Source organism: Chlorocebus sabaeus, chromosome 2, assembly GCF_047675955.1.
Source record: "Chlorocebus sabaeus isolate Y175 chromosome 2, mChlSab1.0.hap1, whole genome shotgun sequence".
Classification (NCBI taxonomy): domain Eukaryota; kingdom Metazoa; phylum Chordata; class Mammalia; order Primates; family Cercopithecidae; genus Chlorocebus; species Chlorocebus sabaeus.
In genome coordinates, this window is record NC_132905.1 from 51,206,146 (window position 1) to 51,225,338 (window position 19,193).

At 34.9% G+C, this 19,193-nt stretch overlaps 1 protein-coding gene and 1 pseudogene across 5 annotated transcripts in view; one reads left to right on the top strand and one right to left on the bottom strand.

The window, feature by feature from the left end:
* The window catches only part of MACROD2 (mono-ADP ribosylhydrolase 2), a 2,124,972-nt gene that overhangs the window by 1,514,156 nt on the left and 591,623 nt on the right, over positions 1-19,193 (bottom strand). The window lies entirely within an intron of this gene.
* On the top strand, positions 16,725-17,258 carry LOC119619401 (RING finger protein 11 pseudogene; annotated as a pseudogene).

Consider the following 19,193-nt stretch of genomic DNA (forward strand, 5'->3'; position numbering starts at 1 on the left):
GTAGGTATGTAGCCTTATTTTTGGGTTCTCTATTCTATTCCATTGATCTGTATCTAGTTTCTAACAGTACCATGTTGTTTTGGGTACTATACCTTGCAGTATAGTTAGAAGTCAAGTAATGTAATACCACCAGCTTTATCCTTTTTGCTTAGGATTGCTTTTACTATTCAGGCTCTCTTTTTATTCCACATGAATTTTAGGATTGTTTTTTCTAATTCTGGGAAGAATGGTGTTGGTAATTTGATAGGATTGCATAGCTTGACTGCCAATGTTAATAACCAGGGAGTGATACTGAACTATAGCTTTGCAAATGAAAAACTAGAATTTACCTGAAAAGAAATAGAGCTTATTAAAAAAAGAACCAAATAGAAATTATAGAATTGATATTGAACTGTAATTCTGAAAATGTTATCATTGGAGGAAACTGAGTAAAGCATAAATGGGATCTCATTATTCCTTACAACTGCATATGAACCCACAATTATCTCAAAATGAAAAGTTTAGCTAATTTTTTTTTTCTTTTTAAAAAGAGTAACTGTCAAACTCCTTGGTGTAGTGTGGCGCCATTTTATGATCCTACCAACAATGAGAGATCCAGTTTCTCTGCACTCTCACCAGACTTTGGTACTGTCAGCATTTTTCAATATAGCAACTCTAATAGATGTGTAGCAGTGCTCATTACTGTTAACGTTTAAATATTTTACTTATTAAAATAATGAAGATATTTTTCTAGATCTAAAATAAATTCCATTCCCTTTTGGAGATGTTCCTTCTCCCCTGCATATTACCACACTCTTGTGTCTTTTTTGTTTTGGACTTGGCTTCCTGGAAACTTGTGTAAGAACTGTGCCCCATACAAGGGACTAATGTACCCTAGCTTCGTGCTGAGGCAGAGGAGGAGGGAACAACCTGGGGAAGATGCTCCTGGAAAATCAATTAGGAGCGCTGGAATGTGAGGCAGGATTGAGCTCAATTCCACCCTACTCCTGCAACGGTAAGGTCTACAGTCTAATCTAGCCCAAGTAAGGCTGTAACTGCAGGTCCTGACTCATTTTATGCCAATATGCTGAGATAAATGTTAAATCAGATCCAGGATGAATGGGGCAGACACAGAGCTCAGAAAGCTCGGAGCAGACCACACCAAATTTCCGTAAGTTCATATTAAGCAAGGCAAAAGAGCACAAAACCAGAATCTAGCATATCCCCAGAAGAGGACTGGCAAGAACAGGGCAGGCAACAAATCCAGAGAAAGATTTTCCTCTAGAATCCCTGACTCTAGGGGAAAGAAAGAATGAGAAAGGATGGAAACAACCCAGGAAGCCAAGAGACCCAGCAAGAAGGAGGAGAGCAGACCCATTCATTTTTAAATTTAAGCAATTTAGGGTCTAGGGTGATTGACAATCTCACTTCTTATTTCCATAAGAAGGACATTCATCCAATAGATAGCTGGATACCAATTTCAAACAGTAGAAAGATGACCCAGGGTTGCAGCATATAGGCCTCATTTTTATTGCCAACTACGGTTGCTATTCCCGACAAACGTGTTGTGGCACAATCATCCTTTTGTTAAGTGTTACTTAACAATTTTTAAAAATTGTTAAGTAATTAACAAATTAACAAAATATATAACAAAATAATAACAAAAATTATATCTATACTCTTTTTGTGTAAAACTCCTCACCTTCTTTTTGGTTGTAGGTAGATGTATAAACAATAAATATACCAACTTAAGATCATGTTGAATTCAAAAGAAGAAGCAAGCTACATATTTGTATAACGGTATAATAAGTTTTACTAGGAAGTGAATTTGACTCTACTTACATATTTAGACAAAATGAAATTGTTTTATCACTGCAAAAAAATAATGCTTGAGAATGTTCTATTTCCAAATCTCTTTCCATGTAGACGAGATCATAAAAAGAGCAGATGTTTCAAAATTATGGCCATTGCTTTTACATCTCAAATCCCAAGACATTAAAAAAGTGGTTTTTCTGCCAAAATGTCTATCCAATCATTATGACTTTTGCTCGTCCAGAGAAATAGGTTCTATTTAGAATATCCAGATGGCAGTAGAGTAACGTGTTTCCTGTTGAATCAGTAAGTTGTTTATTGCTAAGGACTATTAAAGTTAAAAAAGAAATAAAAAGATTATGGCTCATATTCTGCTTTATTTATTTTTCTAACCTCAACTTGGAATTATGATTAGAATATTTTCTTGGTATGTTTCTCATACCAATTGTTTCAGCTCTTTTAACTGACTGCAAAGTTCATTCTTTATGTATGACATGCAGAGTACAGTTTAAGCTGCAATAGAAAAGAGGTAGCACTAGAGATTATGCTTCAAAGCATAGTTTTCCTACTATGTGATAGATTTCAATTTGTCATTTTCAAGTAATTCACATGAAATATTTTATGTGTTTAAACTGTTGTGGTGTTTCTTCCTCATGAATACAATAGTTACAAGTGAAACATATGCAAACTGAGATAATAATACCATCAAAATTCATAATATCTCTTAGGTATTAGAAAAGCAAATAAAAAGTTTACCCCACAAATGAACAATGAAAACTCCTATAGAATCCTGTACTGTATTGAAAATAAAAATGTAACATTTGTATACCCTGCTCCCAAACCTAACATAGAGATGAAAGTCATTTTCTTAACATTCAAAAGCTCATAACAATAGAAATTATTGGGATACAAAAAGGTATTTCACAAATTATTTCAAAATATTTTCCTAAGCTCACAGTGGTTTCTACTCCATAATCTTAAGGGAACTTAAGAGTGAACTAAAATTTCTCAAAAATCAACACATTTAAAAAGAAAAATTTGAAAAAGGTAGTCTTCTAATCAGGTTACAAATCTAAAAATAAATGTAATAAAATGCTGCTAAATAATATTACTTTAGATGATAAACAATTGTTCATATACAATTTACATACAAATTATAACAATACAGGTGTTCTTTGGTACGCACGCAGTATTACAAATTCTCCACATACCTCTATCTAGACACCACCACACTGTAAGTCTCCCAGAGTCTAGGTGTCAATCTATCTGAACAATATCTTAATTATTGTATATAACAATAAAGCAATAAAACTTTATTTGGATCTGACAGTCCATCTGTTAAAGCTCCTGTCATATCAAATGAATGAAAATAAATCAAACATTATTTCATAAAAATAGTTTCTGAGTTTCCTAGTATATTAATAAGGTCAAATTCTAAAGTCTATTAATAAGAGATAAATTAAGAGGTAAAAAGGTAAATTAAAATTCAATATATTTTATTAGTTTATTTCCTGTTATATAAACTTTGGAAATAAATGACTCTGTGAAATTAGTGCTAAAATAAGTGTTGGCATTTCCTAGAAATCAATTAACACTGTCCACAGGTAGTGGTAACAGGATAGGTAAAATATGACAAACTCTTATGTTCCTAGGTCTACTGGAGGATGCAGAAAACATGTATAACAATATTCTCAAGAAAATCACTTCAGAAAAGTTTTCTTTGTGATATTCAAACATGAACTGCATTACTATCTAAAATAATAAAGCTAAGTAATAATCATTAATAAAATGAGTTGTGACATTTTAAAATTTCCTTTTTTTTCCCTTTTCTTATCTCTTTGAATCCCAGAAATAGGCTGTACTCAAGAAAATCACTTCAGAAAAGTTTTCTTTGTGATATTCAAACATGAACTGCATTACTATCTAAAATAATAAAGCTAAGTAATAATCATTAATAAAACGAGTTGTGACATTTTAAAATTTCCTATTTTTCCCTTTTCTTATCTCTTTGAATTCCAGAAATAGGCTGTACTTTCTTATATCCAACCACATATGATTTGGTGAGGCAGCCACAGAATGATGTCTGTATCGAAATATTCTAGAGGTCAGTTTTTAATCCTATCTTTAGTGCCTGTATATCCAGGCAGGTATATACGCATGTGTGCACATGTGTGTGTGAGTGTGTGTGTACATTAAGTACTGTCATTCATTCCGAAGAAACAAAGTGTGGCTAGCAAGCAAATCTTTCTTTCTGCCGAGCAGCTGCAAAAACTCATGTTTTTAACATATTTAAAATTATTTTAATAAAACCTTAATTATTCTGCTGTTAAAAGGTCTATGTAGAAAATTCTTTTAAATGGATAGCAAGTTCTTGTCCCCTTTTTTGTCCTCTCAAAATCTTTGGCTGGTGAAAATGTACAGGTAAGATACTATTAAGAACTAAGCAGTAGAGCTTGAATACTTAAATATGTAAATATACATGCTATTAAACATTTTCACATTCAGGAGGTCAAAACAAAGATAAATGGGAATAGACAGAGAAAATAAAAAGGACCAAATTGCAGTTTTATGTGTATCCCTGAGCCCGGTTTGACACCAGAGAGACAGAGAAGAGAAATGGTAGCAGCCATTACTGACTCCATTTAATGACACAAGTAAAACCTCTGAGAATCCTGGTATTTCCCAAAGGGTATGTACAAGTCATGCATGATTCATGTTGTTAGAAATTATTCCAGTCAACTTATAGAATGGAGACTCTATTGTAAAAATTTGGAGGTCAGCCCTAAAATAATTTATGTATATAACTAAAGAAAAACTGTAAGAATTATAGTTACAGAACATAAAAATATTATAAGCTTTGAACATTTTAGTATCAATAAGTTATAAAAACAGAAAGTAGAGGGAGAACAAGTAGAAAAGCGTAAATGTGCTAATATTCTAATTTTGTACACAGAGGTTAAAAGATAATGCTTGAAACATCAAGTAATAGGAATTCGAGTATATAACCAAAATATATGAGCTATATAGGTCTACTAACTTTATCCTCTTCCATAGTTGACCACTCTAGAGATTACTTGTTCTAGCAGATAGGATTAAAATGTATAAGGTATTAAAACTGCTAGATGCTAGCTATAATTCTTTTTTATGTAAAATAAATTATTTGTGTAAATTAAATTCACATATTTTCATTTAGAAAAAAATACACTGTTAAACAAAACGTTTAACATACATCCCTTAAAAAGTGTAAATTCAAAGAACACAATTTTTATACTTATGAAGTTCACAGACAGAGCAGGCAATTATATCTTCACTTGATAAATATTTCTGACACGTATTTTATTGCTACCAAATATAAATACTGAACTTTGCTTCTGCTTTTAAAGTTCATGCTATCTCTTTAGGTAGAGATCTTCTCATTCATATTAATTACTAAGAAATGCTGCTTTAGAACATATATGGTATTAAGAATGTTACAACTCATGGAATTAAATTGATTCAGTACGTTTGTGAATCTGTGTGTCTCTGTGTGTGTTACAGTATGAAGCTTGAAAAGGATCACATTACTGTAAGCTCTATGACTACAGAATCATAAACCTTGTCTATATGGTAAAAACACACACACACACAAACACTTCAATACCTAATATAATATTGTATTTTGAGGATAAAAAGACAGAAGCAGCTCTTTCAGGAATGGAACTTAAACATAAATATTTTAGTTCAGGCCATAATTAAAGACTATTATACGTGCAGTAAGGTTTAAAGAATTTAAGAAAATTGAGATGTAATGTTTCATTTTGCTTCACATATTTCGAGGCACCACTATTTGATGCGCACACATTTACAATAGTTATGTTTTCCTGATAAATTGTTCTTTTTATAATTATACAATGTCTCTCTTTAGCTCTAATAATCTTTCTTTGAAGTTTACTTTATCTGGTAAGAATATAACAATATTTTTTCTTAAATTAATGTTTGCATGGTATATATTTTTCCATGCTTTTAAGTTCAATCTACCTATATTTTTGTATTTGACACAAGTTTTTTATAGACAGCTTATGGTTGGGTCATGTTTTTTTATCTATTATGTCAAAATCTGTCTTTTAATTAGTGTATTTAGACCATTTACATTTCTAGCTGTATTGATTCACATACCAGGCCCTTTAAAAATACATGATTAGGCTGGGCGCGGTGGCTCACGCCTGTAATCCCAGCACATTGGGAGGCCCAGGCGGGTGTATCACGAGGTCAGGAGATCAAGACCATCCTGGCTAACAAGGTGAAACCCCATCTCTACTAAAAATACAAAAACTAGCCGGGCGAGTGGCGGGCGCCTGTAGTCCCAGCTACTCGGGAGGCTGAGGCAGGAGAATGGCGTGAACCTGCCAGGCGGAGCTTGCAGTGGCCAAGATCTGCACCACTGCACTCCAGCCTGGGTGACAGAGCGAGCCTTCGTCTCAAAAAAAAAAAAAAAAAAAAAAATACAATTAAATGGTTTTTGTATGTTCACAGACTCATTCAACCATCACCACAATCAATTTCTGAACATTTTCTTCATCCCCCAAAGAAACTCATACCATTTGTATTCACTCCCTATTTCCCCCAACAATCAGTAATCTACTTACGGCCTCTACAGATTTACCTATTCTAGACATTACATATAAATGGAATCATACAATATGTAGTCTTTTATGACTAGCTTTTTTTTTTTTTCATTCAGCATAAGTTTTCCAAAGTTCATTTATCTTGTATCAGTACTTCCTTCCTTTTTAAGCATGAACAATTTTCCATTTTACGGATATATTTTGTTTATCCATTCATGAGATGGTGGACATTTAACTTGCTCCATTTTGGGGCTATTATGAATAATACCAATATGAAAATTAATGCGCACGTTTTTATGTAATTTTTAAAAATCTCTTGGGTATATACCTATGAGTAGAATTGCCAGCTAATATAGTAATTCTATATTTAACAATTTGATGAACTGCTATACCATTTTTCACAGTGACCGCACCATCTTATAATCCCACCAGCAAAGGGTAAGTGTTCTAGTTTCTCCTTATCCTAGTCAACAATTCTTATTATCTGTCTTTTTTGATAATAGCTATCCTAGTGAATGAAAGTTGTTTCTCATTGTGGTTTTGATTACATTTCCCTGAGAGCTAATGATGTTCAGCATCTTTTCATGTGCCTATTAGCAATTTGAATAACTTATATGGAGAAATACCTATTCAGAACCTTTGTCTAATCCAAAATTGTGTTATCTGTGTTTTAATGAATGAGGTATAAGAGTACTTTATGTATTTTGGATACAAGTTTCTTAACAGATGTATGCTTTATAAATATTTTCTCCCATGCTGTGACCTGTATTTTACTTTCTTTATGGTGTGATTTGAAGCAAAAAAGTTTCAATTTTGATAAAGTCCAGTGTATGTATCTTTCTTTTTGTTGTCAGTGCTTATACTTTTGGTATCATATCTAAGACTTCACTGCACAAGGTCATAAATTTTACACCTATGATTTCTTCTGAGAGTTTTACAGCTTTAGTTCTTCCACTTAGATCTATGATCCACGTGGAGTTAATTTTTATATATGGTGTAAGGAAGGGATCTAACTTCATTCTTTTGCATGTGGATATCCAGTTGGCCCAGTACCATTTGTCAAAAACACTATTCTTTACCCCATTGAGTTGTCTTGGCACTCTTGTTGCAAATCAATTGGCCATCAATGGAAGGCTTTATTTCTGGACTCTTAATTCTATTCCATCAATCTACGTGTTTATCCTTAGGCCAGCCCCATGTTGTCCTCATTAACATAGTTTTACAGTTTTAAAATCAGAAAGTCTAAGTATTCAAACTTGGTTCTTCCATTTCAAAACTGTTTGAACTATCCTGGGTCCCTTGCATTTCAATAGATTATTTAAATTTAAAGTAATAAAATTGGGTTTATTGACATATTAGGGCTTAAGACTGTCATTTTATTATTTGTTTTCTCTTTGTTTCCTCAGTTTATCTTTTCTTACTCTCCTTTGGGTGACTTGATCATATTAAAAATTTCTATCTTGATTTATTTATCTTTTTAAAAGTATATTGCTTTGTATAGTTTTCTTAGCAGCTGCTCTAGAAAATAGCAATATACCCAGGTAACTCATCAAGTCTAATAGTATCAACGTATGGGAATAACGGGATCAATTTCTGTTTAGCACCACTGAAATCATGGAAGGGGTAAGATGTGAGTTTTCCAGTGGTGTTTGGCAGCTATTGCCAACATTTTTCTGGTGTAAAGCCACCCTTCACCTGGTCCTTTGCCTAAAGAAAACAAGACTTTCTTGGAGCTTCTTTATCTGTACTTTCTGGCAGTTCTGGCAGTTTGGAGGCTTCTGTAGCACCTAGCTCAGGATATATGACAGATAACACAAAAATTCAAGGAACTCACTGCTTTGTAGTTCAAGTTCCAAAAATTCCTAGCAGTTCACCCTCTTCTTTTGATCTTTGAGAGACTGCCTTACCATCTTCATAGTATTATATCTAGAAATTTTTAGTTATAAGGGAGAGAACCCGGAAGGAATGAGGCTACTCCATTTTAGTGGAACTGAAAGTAATATTTCATTTCAGTATTAAAAAATGCCTATTTGTGTCCTTAGACCTTCACTGATACACTCTGATGTTTCTACCCATATCTTAGAGGGTTTGACTATTTGGGTGAAGGTCCCAAATTATTCCTTTTGTTGTTCATATGCAGGCAAACATTCATTTATATTTATCTAAAAGTAATTGTAAACATTTGAAAATAATTATATGGTTAAGTCACTTCAATTAGTTAAAACAGTTGAATGAGAACACAACAGAATATTTCAAGCAACAGCTGAGTAGAAGATTTTAATCTCCTCACAACTGATGTCAGCATTCTACCTGAGGCAAAACTAATTGCAGCAGCTTCCACCCACAGCCCCACCTCACCACATACTCACACCAGATAACCATGCAAAAGAAAATGCATGAATAAAGGGAGAGTTTTCATTTGCACCTTTACAGTCAGTCATGTATAAGCTAGAGCACAATGTCCCCCATGTAACTAACAGAAAGTGTCTATGCCCTTTCCCAGGCCTCTCCTTAGTGCCAACATCTGGGATGGAATGCTGGCTGGATGTGCTATTTTATGGGAACAAAAGGAATATAAGTTTCTTCAGGGAGGATTAACCTAATTTAGAATCTCAGGTGAACCTTGAGTAAGTTACTTAACATCTCAGAACCTCGGTTTCCTTGTCTATAACATACAGGCTCCGGGAGCTTTTAATTCTCTTGAAGAATTAAATGAAAGTATATACCTCTCAGAGCCAGTACCTGGCTCAGAAAATGCTAAATAAGTATATATTTGAGCCCCTGATTTGGCACTGACAAAATAGTGGAACTGGAGGAGCTCACATAACTCAGGAACACCAGAATTGGTTTAAATTAGAATTCTCCCAAATTCTACTAGAATTTTAAAAGAATATATTCTACTACTAGAATTTGGGAGAATTCTAATTTAAACCTATATATTATTTTAATTGTTGTGGGTACATAGTAAGTGTATATGTTTGTGGAGTACATGAGATGTTTTGTTATGGGCATATGCAAAGTAAAATAATCACATCATGGAGAATGGGGTATCCCTCCCCTCAAGCATTTATTCTTTGGGTTACAAACAACCCAGTTACACTCTTGCAGTTTTTAAAAAAATATATAATTCATTGTTGACTATAGTCACCTTGCTGTACTATCAAATCGTATGTCTTATTCATTCTTTCTGGGTTTTCTTTATACCCACTAACCATCCCCCCCTACCTCTAACCTACATATTTGAAGGAAGTAAGTCTCCCCAAAACATTAAAACAAACAAAAAACCTGGGTCTCAAAACACACATGCATTTAATATGAGTAGATATAAAAATTTAAACTCTCCTGATAAATCTTTCCTTACAGGTGATCAGATTTCAAGTATACTTTTTCTAAAAATACATTCAGGGACAAATGTTAAGAACTTTTATTTTAATTCTGTACTATTTTCCCCCTGAGAGTTGTTAAAGGACTAAAAGGAATTTTAAAATAATGTTTAGAAAATGTAAAGATTCTTTCATACATATCTCTTAGGCATAAGTGGCAGAATTCAGATAATTCAGTACATACTCATCCCTCCCTTTTCCCCAGTGCTCTCTGAAAACTGGAGGGTTGTTTGGGGTTAAGTGAAGTTTCTGAAGATCAAACAACTGTCATAAGTTCTACTGTTTTGGCCTACAGAGCCATGGGAGCACTTGAAACGATGATTCCAGTTTATCAAATATAATGTTCTCCAAAAGAGTAAGTCAGATTCTCCAGGTTAGAATTCTGGAATTCTCACCACAGATGGGTTACACAGCCCTGGCAAATCACTTAGTTGTCTGAGCTTCAGTCTCCCAGCTAAGTGGCGACAGCAGCACAGCACATTACACCACATTCAATAAGAATTTTCTCATCTAGCCTGACCACACCCTTCAGAATCAAAGGAAATGTCAGCCATCATTACTGACCTCTTAAGGACAGATAAATGAGGGTTCTGAAAATATTGGCGTTTCCCAAAGGGTGATATACAAATCATAGATGATTCATAGGCAACCTTGGAGAAAGGAGAACTACTGACTTTGAGGAATGAAGAGAAAAACTGGCAAAAGAGAGGGACATGGGGGAAAAACTGAATCCCCAAATAATAGCAGCTAGCAAATATTAAGCTGGCAAATGAAGGGATTAAAAAGGAGCAAAACAGCTGTAGAAGACCTGGGAAATGACCCCTTCAAGAAAGTTGAGTTCTGTGAACAGCTGATTCATAATGCCTTTGAGGGCCAGGAATTTCAACACTGAATAGTAACTTAAACTCTGTGATAAATGGAAAACCATGCTCAGAATTTTGAAATGTCTTAGACCATGGAAGGAAATAAGCATAGAAGGAAAGTTCCCTGATTCCTTACTTCAAAATGGACCAGGTCCTACCTACCTCATGTAAGGCCAACTTTGATGGTCATTATCCAGCTTCCCATGACCTAGGACTCTAAATTCCACTTCTGTAGATTTGGAGTAGGTGCAATCATGCACTATATAACAACGTTTTGATCACTGATGGACTGCATATACAAGGTGGTCCCATAAGATTATAGTGGAGCTGAAAAGTTCCCATTGTATAGTGATGCCATAGCCATCATAACATCATAGCACAATGAATGATGCTGATGTAAACAAACCTACTGTGCTGCCAGTCATACAGAAGTATAGTACATACAATTATATACAGTACATAATAATTGATAATGAAAGACTATGTTACTGCTTTATGTATCTACTATACTACTGATTGTTGTTTCACAGTATACTTCTTCCACTTACCAAAAAAAAAAAAAAATTAACTATTAAACAGCCTCAGGCAGGTGTTTCAGGAGGTATTCCAGAAGAAGGCACTATTATTATCATAGGACATGACAGCTCCAAGCATGTATTGGCCCTGAAGACACTCCAGTGGGAAAAGATGTGGAGGTGGAAAACAGCAATATTGATGATCTTAGTCCTGTGTATGCCTGGACTAGTGTTTCAGAATTAGTGTAAAACTAATTAGTTAAAAACTAATTCAGAATCTGTTTTTAACAAAAAAAAATTAAGTAAAAAAATGAAATTTTAAAACAGAAAAAACCTTAGAAAATAAGGATATAAAGAAAAAAATTTTATACAGCTGTACAATGTATTTGTGCTTTAACCTAAGTATTATTACAAAAGAGTAAAAAATTTAAAAATAATTAAAAGTACATAAAGTAAAAAAGTTACAGTAAGCTAAGGTTAATTTATTATTGGGGAAAGAAAAAATATTTTTAATCCATTTAACAGAGCCTAAGTCCACCATGTTTATAAAAGTCTACAGTAGTATACAGCAATGTCCTAGTCCTTCACATTCACTCACCACTCACTCACTGACTCATCCAAAGTTACTTTCAGTCCTGCAAGCTTCATTCATGGTAAGTGCCCTACACACCATTATCATTTCTTAATCTTTTGTGGCATATTTTTACTGTACCTTTTCTGTGTTTAGATATGCTTAGACATACAATACTTACCATTCTGTTACAATTGCCTGCAGTGTTCACTACAGTAACATACTGTACAAGTTTGCACCCTAGGAGCAGTAGGCTGTACCATATAGCCTAGGTACGTAGTAGGCTATCCCATCTAGGCTTTTGTCGGTTCACTCTATGAGGTTCACACAACAACATAATTGCCTAATGACCTATTTTTTCAGAATATATCCTTATCTTTAAGCAATGCATGACTGTGTTTTTAATAAGACTCTCTACTGATGTTGAAGCCCAACAAAGTCTGAAATCCTCATATACCATGTGCACTTTACTCTTCTTGTAGTTAAATCTATTTTGGGATAGAGGGTAGTCATTTGCTACTTTTCTGAGAAAGAGGTGCCTTCTCTATGACCCTAATCTGCCCCACCCTCACCCCCACATGGAGATATGAATACTTTAAATTTTACTGTATTATAAAGATAAAAATAAGTAGCACAAGTGAGAACTCAAAGGGTCATTGAAATGAAATGAATGAAAAATTGAGTCATTTTTGAGAAAATCTAGGAGCCACTGAATTATTCCAAGGTCACATGAAATAAAGAATAAAAAACAAATGTTCAGATTCCAGGTTCAGCATGCCAGTCATTATGCTTTCTGATCTCCCTGAGGAGAAGTCTTTGTCATTTTTAAGGAAAAGGATAAAAAGCATATACTTTTATCTGTAAAAAGGATTAAAGAAATTAAACATTTTTATTAAGTGCAATATTCACTCAGTGCTATCTTGAAAACAATTTAATACTTCACTCAAAAAAGTGAAATAAGCAGAGTTTTACCTTTAAAATAACTCCAGACACATTCATGCATATACAGTATCAAAAGAATGTTATAAAATTACAGCCAACGTTAGAGCAGAAACTGGATAACAGCTCAGGAAAACACCATTCAAAATTGAAAGTTAATTAAAATTCAAATGAGAGAATATTAAGTTGCCTTTTTATCTTTTATAATTTTAATTTTACTCAATAAACACAAAGGTCTATTCTTATATATTCCTTTTCCAAAACATCCAATGTATAGCTATATCTCAATGGTAATCCACCACAAAAGTTGTGCAGGGAAGTTTTCCCTTCCACTTGGGCCATCTGTGCAAAAGGTAATAGTTGTGATGGGCAGTAGTGAACACCCTCAATCAATCTGTATTCCAGGCCACCTGGCATATTTGTAAACAAAAATATATTGTCAACATAATGTGTCTATTTTCTTTAACATAACTTACAATATCAGAAATTATGAGGTGTGAAGAGAATTGTTCTTTACTACGTTCTACATCTGATTCCATTACAAGAGAAGAAAAACATTTTCATGACATTCATCTGTTGCAGTGAAAGCAATACCATCTTTTCAACTATATATAATTTAATATCATTATTTAAATCAATATTTGAAAACTAATAAAGAGATTATTGAAGCACAAGTTGATTTAATTTACACTATACTCTACAACTATGCACTGCATCAAGGAACCAATTCCATTACATTTTGGATCCAATTCCTAGGACAAGTTAAATCTTAATTTTCATGTTTCCCAAAACAATCTACATGATAAAATTGCACAAAAAGACTGAAAGAGCTTGATAACTGCTTGAATGGAGACCTTATATCACAGAAGTTACTCATCCAAACCTATTAACCGTTACATTCATTGAAAAAGGAAAAAAATCATAATTTCCCCCTCCAACTTGAGTATCTTCCGCATAAAAAGAAAAGGTAACAGCAAATATAAGCAGTTCAAAAAATAATGCAATTAGTTACTAGTATTCATTTGGAATGAAATTTATGAGGAAGTAGAGCATCATTAGGCTTCAAAACAAAACTGCTACTGATAAAACATGCAAATCTCCAGTCAACATCTCTAATCGCATTCTACTATGCCTCCTTGCTTTCAGTTTCCACCTAAGGCCATTTAATAATGACTATGATCAGATACTTTTCCAGGAACTGGGGTTATAAAGATGTGCAACAATAGACGTAAACTATAAACCTTGCTTTTGTGAATTTAGAGTCCAAAGCCCTTATGTTTCTTTCCAAACAGGAGAGAGGGCTTTTCTTGGTACTCCTTTTAGCTAAAACTATTTAGTAGGAGGGGGAAATTTATTTCTCACAGTTCTGGTGGTAGGAACATTCTAAGTTCAAGGCACTAGCAGATTTGGTGTCTGGTGACAGACTGCTTTCTGGTTTATAGACTTATGTCTTCTCTTCTCACTGTGTCCTCGCATGGCTGAAGAGGGAGGGAGGGAGGTCTCCAAATGACCTAATTATCTTCCAAAAGCCCCACCTCCTAATATAGTCACATAGGGTATTAGGATTTCAACATAAAAATTTTCAAAGGGACACAAATATTCAGTCTATAGCATAAAGAGAAGGGAAGGAAAGTGAAGGAAGGGACAGAGAAGGGAAGAAAGGGACAGGGAAAGGAAGGCCATTAAATTAGAGGTGAAGCTGAATGATTGACTACATAGGCTTAAAGGTGTAATTGGGCTGGGCGTGGTGGCTCACACCTGTAATCCCAGCACTTTGGGAGGCCGAGGTAGGTGGATCACCTGAGGTCAGGAGTCCAAGACCAGCCTGGCCAACATGGCGAAACACTGTCTATACTAAAAATACAAAACTTAGCTGGGCATGGCGGCACGTGCCTGTAATCCCAGCTACTAGGGAGGCTGAGGCAGGAGAACTGCTTGAACCTGAGAGGTGGAGGTTGCAGTAAGCCAAGATTGTACCACTGCACTCCAGCCTGGGTGACAGAACAAGACTCTGTCTCAAAAAATAAACAAACAAATAAATAAATATTTTTTTTTAAAAAAAAGGTGTAATTGCTACGAAAATGGTTATAAAAAGGTATAATTGATATGAAAATGGTTATCAATGTGTCAGTAATACTGTGCATTACTAACAATGGTTATAAATTAAGAGCTTTCATTACAATGATATTTGAATGACTGTAAGATTTGAGTTTTTCAAGGGCAAAGATCACATTGTATTCCTTTTTGCATCTCTAGCACCTAAGCATAGTGACTGACATAAAATAAATACCTGGTAAATGTTGAGTCAATCAATGACTAAATCCTACCTCATTATCATGGATTGGGCACAGGGCTAAAATTTATTAATTCTGACTTTGCCTTGAAAATGTCTGAAAAAAATAAGTAGAAATAATCTTCCATGCATAATTACCCCTATGTGATTTAAAAGAAATCACATAAAAATTACCAAAATAATCATGACAATCAATTTTATAGCAAGGTAATAAACAATTGAAAATGCTTGATGTAAAAATATTACTTATTTAGATATAAGACAGGTGATAAGAACAGTTTACAAAACACATTAATAATTTTAATTTAAAAGAAAACTGGTATATACAGTATTTATTCTGAGGTTTACCTTTTTCTATTTCATTATTTTGTTAAGACAATTTGATATTAACATTTAAAGAGGTCAAAGAATATGTGAAGAAACTATCTCTTCTTAAGTAATTCTTCCTCTCTCCCCATATATAAATTCTAGCTCAGCCTATAAACTCATTGGATACTTGATACCACCAATAAATCAAGTGTGGTTTGTTCTCTATCTCGTCTGATAATGTCTCAGACGAGAACAGTGTGCATGGCAGTCATTGCTGGTGCACTGCCCAGATCCCCATGACTTGGACCATTTCGGTGCTGTTGGTACGACTTCTAGAACATGTGTCTCTTTGCCTGAGGGCTCCGTCTGGCCACTAGAGTGGGCTTTCTTTGCCTGTAGGCATGGAGTGCCATAACTTCTGGGAAATTCATGTCCTCCAGTGCTCTCATCCTTTAGGTGGGATAGCTCCAAGGCACGTGCAGAGTTCCCCAGTAGAAACAACCCTTCATTGCTCCAGGTTAACTTGCTTATCACCCTTTTTTAGCCTCATTCATTCCCTTTCTTATTTCCCCCACTCCTCTGTTTGTATAATATTTCCAGGGATCACTCAAGGTGAATTGCTAGCATTCTAATCTAAGAAAAACAAAACTAAGATAATATATTTTACAGTGTTAGCTTTATAAGATAAATGCAAAAGGTGAAAATGATGAAAAAATAAGATATAGTAGAAATGCTTCACATCAGTATTCTGAATGTAAATCTGATTTTATAATTGGCAGTCGGGGTAGAGGAAAAACTACCATGGAGTAATCATTTACTCAAGAAACAGCAAATATTTTTCATACTCTGATTCTAAAAACGTAAAGAAGGCACAGCCTTTGCTCTGAAGAAATAGAAGTCTATGAGAAAGTCAGATACAAAGTGTGAAGGGGCCAAGTCTCCAAATATGGCCCCAATAATTCCTCCAATTTTTTATGCAAGCCCCTTTGCAATGTGGCTTTGCCTCTCCTCTAATCAAGAGTTGTAGTCTATTTTACCATCTCTTTAATTCTGAGTTGGCTCTTTGATTTGCTTTGAGCAACCAAATGCAGTGGAAGTAATATCTGGGATTACTACTCTATCCCTAAGGAGGACTGGCACTTTCATGTGCCCCTCTTGGAGCCCAGCATGGTCATGCTGTAAGTCCACACTAGACTGCAGGATGATTAGAGTCACACAGAGGAGACACTGGAAGAAGAGAAGCCATTTTGGACATTCCAGTCCCTCTTAAGTTGCAACTGTATAAGTGACCTTAGGTACATAATCAAGGAGAAGAATCTCCCAGCTGAGCCCAACCAAGCTACAGGATCATGGGAAATAAGAAGTTGTTTGAAGCCAGCAAGTTTTGGAGTGGTTTGTTAAGCAATAACAGATAACTGATTCAACAAGCAATTACAGTGCAGTCTGATAATTCCACTCCTCAGATGACATCTCTCTGCTTCACATGTCTCAGTCCCACCAGGCTAGCCCTGGCGAGGAGACAGCCAGATCAGGAGCCACTGCTGCCACATCAGGAAAAAGTTCCAGTTTCACTCTACCATCCAACACCTAGCCAGACTCGGTTTGCAGTTCAGTTGACTGAAGAGGAACAAAATAGGAAAGCTCAAAGAATAAGCCTTATATAACATCTGCCTAAAGGAATTTATGACCCTGGAAGAGATAGATCAGATCAGAAAAAAAGATCTGTGCATATGCGATCTGTATGATGGACTTTGTTTATGGGGACCGAATTCAGTTTCTGCCATGCATACACATTTATCAGGAGGGCTATAAAGATAACTGGTTGGTGAGATCCTTCACATTCCACCCCTGCATGGAGCCAGTTGATGCAGCACTGCTTACAACCTATGAGATTAAGCGAGCCAGGCTCTCTCATCTGACTTCAAGTGAGCCACATTTTTGGTGGTTTTTGATTGTCACTGAGCCCAAAGAACTAGGCATTAGGAATTAAAATCATGCACAAAAGTTTCCTATGAATTTCCGGATGGCTGCAGATGTTGGGGGAAAAGTATGTGATATTTCAGAAACTTAGGGAGAAAAGTAGGATCATATTTTTATGTAAAGCCTGGACCCAACGTTTAAAAATATAATTGTATTTAGATCTTGAAAAAAAAAGAAAAAAGATATTGGGTGAGTGCCTACTGTAAGATAACACTGTGCAGGGACTAACCAAAGATACACAAAATGCAATTGCTGCCATAAACACACATTTTTGCTAGGAAAATGGCTATTATTTGTAATGATTAAAGGATACCCAAGTTATGTACAGTATAATTATGACCCTATGGACAAGAAAAGTTAAGAGAATAAAACATGGAAGTGTAGGCTAGATGAAGGAGTTTAGCTGAGATCAAAGGAGGGGAAAGTTGTGATCAAAAGAAGGAAAAGCCATCCAGGTAGGGGGAAGAGTTGAGTAAAAAGGCAGGAGGCTAAACAGGGATGACAATAAGGATCTGTCTGACAGAGCAGTGGAAAATGTGGATAGCAAGATGTAGTCTCTATTTTCTTACTCCACAATCCTAAAACAGGTTCCCTAAAAATATATGATGGATATTGCCCCTTGTTTCCTTTGAACCAAAATATTAAGAGAACCACTTATGAACCGTAGCAAAATATCACCCATCTTCTAATTACTGTTGAAAAGCAGATTTGCAAAATGTTTGCTTCTTTTTTCTCCTGGGGGATTCTTTCTTCTATTTTGTGGCAAAGAACATACCAGTCATCACATGCATGTTGCTATAACTAGGATATAGTTGCTGAAACAGCTAGCCTTAATACTTAATGCTATCAATACCAAAAAAATCTAGCAATTACTTCATATTTCCATTTGCAACAAATTTTTAGTATATTTACAGAGAGTTTCAACAGTTCCTAATATCTACAATGTGGATGGATAGCATCTTATGCTTTGAAAATTAATAGGGAGACCTGATTCCCTGGACTTACTTAAACATAGCTAATATATTATTACTTTAATACTTTGTTCCCATTCGTCAAAATAAAAAATAGAGTGCATTTATAAATTTAAATGAAACAGTGATTAGAGTTTACATTTTCTCTTTTAAACTACGAGCGGTCAGTCAATGCAATTCCATCTTTGTTAAGTGTCTAGAACATGGCTAAAATAATATATGTGCACATGTATACAGATATCTGTACACCCATATATGTAAATACTGGTTTATGGCTTGTATAGATTCTGAGATTTATTAAATAAGACACCTTCACTGCTTCCCAGAGATAATAGTTACCTGACATATACAATTCTAAATGAGGTACCTTATCTCTCTCTTCCACACCTTCAAATTAATAGTGTTTTCCTAACACTCATTGCAATTTCTCAAAAGTGAACTTTAACAAAGCATTTAGATGTTATGAAATGCACTATCTTAATGTTCATAAAAGTTATTGCTTACACCCTGCATGATTACTTAATTACTATGATTCAATTATCAACAAAACAAAATGCAGAAAGTAGATCTCACTTGCTTTCTTGCCCAGAAGCCACATCCCATAATTAAATTGGAAGATGGTAAAAAATCTCCTCAAACAATGCAAGGGACCGGTGGAGCTGTTCCTTCTGCTCATTACCTTTGGGTTACAGCTGAATCAGATCCTGTAGGCTGTAATGACTAGATCACCTGAGACCAAGGCTGCTAGTTAAGTGCACACTGCTTTAGGAAGTGAGTTCAGAGGAATGAAAACTGGACTCCCAGATCCAAGGAGCAGCCACCAATACCCAGAACCCACCCAGGTACCAGACAGGATACCTGCATAGAACTCTGTGCCCAATAAAATGATTCATTGGCCTGGGCAAGAATAATCTCAAACCTGTAGGGTAAATTGTGTGTATGGGTAGGCAGAGACCACAGTGTCTTTTTTCCTA